We start from the raw sequence: 2,686 nt of genomic DNA, 5'->3' as shown, positions 1-2,686 counted from the left end.
AGGGAGAGGAGAGGAAGAATCGGGGGAGAGTGAGAGGGTACGGGGGGGCGTGGCGACGTCCGGGCGTTCCAGGGCGACGAGGAGGGCGCCAGGCAAGCAGGGTGGCTGGTGGCGTGGCGCGGTGGCGCGCGCGCGCCGGGCACGCTCCCCTCCCTCTGTCGAGGACGAAGACGACAGAGGAGGAGGCGGCTGGGCCGCCTGCTCGCTGGGCCGGCCTGCTGCTGCTGGGCTGCACAGGGAGAAGGCCCAGGTAAGTCTCCCTCTTTTATTTTTGTTTTCTAATTTCTCTGACATTTGTTTTGATTTAGTAATAATACTAAATCAATTTATTACCCTATGCCAATTTTTGCAGGAGCTAATTATATTATTCCAGAGCTCCTTAATAAATGGCATAGTTTTTGGACCATATTTTATATATATAACAATATATATCCAAGGCAAATAATTATCGGATTAATCCAAATGGCCAAAATTAAATATCCATAAGCTCCTAAAAATATTGGTTTGATTTTTTATCTCTGTCCAATATTTTCAGAGAGCAACATGAGCATTTTCTTGGACCCTTTTGGAGAAATTTTTATTTGGGTCATTTTCAAAAATGATTCTGAGGGTTCCACCAATCCTCATTTCAAATTTAAATGAAAATTTAAACATGATGCACAAATACTAGCTAGTCTAGGTCATACCAGACTAGGGATGTGACAGAGTGACAAATCCTAATCTCGAAATACGCCAACCCAACAAGTACCTTTGGAAACACCTGTAGAGCACCTTTATAATCACCCAGTTACGTTGTGATGTTTGGTAGCACACGAACTATTCCTCCGGTAAACGGGAGTTGCATAATCTTATACTCATAGGAACATGTATAAGTCATGAAGAAAGCAATAGCAACAAACTAAACGATCAAGTGCTAAGCTAACGAAATGGGTCAAGTCAATCACATCATTCTCCTAATGATGTGATTCCGTTAATCAAATGACAACTCATGTCTATGGTTAGGAAACATAACCATTTTTGATTAACGAGCTAGTCAAGTAGAGGCATACTAGTGACACTCTGTTTGTCTATGTATTCACACATGTATTATGTTTCCGGTTAATGCAATTCTAGCATGAATAATAAACATTTATCATGATATAAGGAAATAAATAATAACTTTATTATTGCCTCTAGGGCATATTTCCTTCAACCACCGTGTATGAATCCGGGTGAGAGGAGGTTACATCACGTTTGGGTGAAATTACAAACCTACCCCTATCGATACCTATAGAAATCCAGCAGATAGGCTTTGCGTGGCAGGGATAGGCAGTAGTGATTTCCATCTCGCAGATTTTGGTTTCGGACGGTTACTGCGACTTTCCCCGCTTCGTTCAAATTTTGCAGAGTGCATGTTTACCGTGCCAACTCAATTCGAATCCCGTTTGTATTCTATATTTTTTCAAGCGGGACCCATTTTCAATTGGAATTACATTCTATATACATCATTTTTTTATATATACTTTCAAAAGCACAACAAAGAATTCTGCTCCTTTATATGTATAATATGATTTACAAATACAATGATCTCGAAATCTTAAGATTGAATTCGAAGAAATTTAACCAAATTATGTTCTACTAAAATGTACGGATCAGTAAGATCTACATATTAAATAACATAGATGTGCGTGAATTCATATGAGTATGCATGTTTCATAGATCAATTTTGGTTCGAGTATGGATTACATGTATCATCATCTCGAATTCAAATATTTGAATCCCTTTTTTGTTCACTCCTTTCACGCCCATCTCTCTCGCATGCATGCTCCTTCAGGTAGCTATCACTCTCTTTTCTCCAGCTCACCCGCACGCTCACTTCATGTTTCTCCTATCCTCGCAAACATGGTCTCTCGACGTCTCCCTTGAGAAGTGTCACACTCTCCCTATCATTATACATTACACGGTTTTCATTGTCTCTCACGTCTCTATTGTTCTCTGGTATCACTCGGTACCTAAGCTTTCTTTTTATCCGCCACACACACAGTCTCCACTCGTCTTTCACTTTGTCTTTCTCTCTATGGGATTCTCTCACACACCCTATATGTCTCTACATATGACTCATACCACTAAAATTACTCTCTCTCTCTCCTGTAGACACAACATTTGTTGCGGTCTCCTTTTCGTCTCCATCCTAGACTGACATTATTCATTTGTTTACCGATCAGACAACCCCGACTACCGTCTCCTCTCTCTCTCTCTCTCTCTCAGACACACACACAACTCCTGCTTCCACTCCCCTTCCCGACTACTGTCTCTCTCTCACACACACACAAAACTCTCTCTTTGGCACCCCGACTCGTATTTCTCTCACAAACATTTATCGACTAGCTAGCCTCTAGATAGGGTTATACACCCGCACACTAGTGCTTCCACCATCGCATACATGTCTCTCTCCCGCTCCTTGTATCTATGTAGATTTTTCTTCCCTTCTTGAGACACTCCCTCTCGATCGTGCACACACACACTATCACCTCATTTTAAGCTGATACCTATCGCACACACACGCCTTGTGTCTTTGTCACACATGCACTCCGTCCTCCTCCACTCTCCCTCTCTCTCACACACACATGGGCTTTTTGCAACAACTAGCAAGATGCCCATGTGTTGCACGGAACATCAAGATGCATTTGTATGAGTAGTTTATCTT

Source organism: Triticum dicoccoides, chromosome 4A, assembly GCF_002162155.2.
Source record: "Triticum dicoccoides isolate Atlit2015 ecotype Zavitan chromosome 4A, WEW_v2.0, whole genome shotgun sequence".
Lineage (NCBI taxonomy): Eukaryota > Viridiplantae > Streptophyta > Magnoliopsida > Poales > Poaceae > Triticum > Triticum dicoccoides.
Note: the sequence above shows the minus strand (reverse complement) of the source record.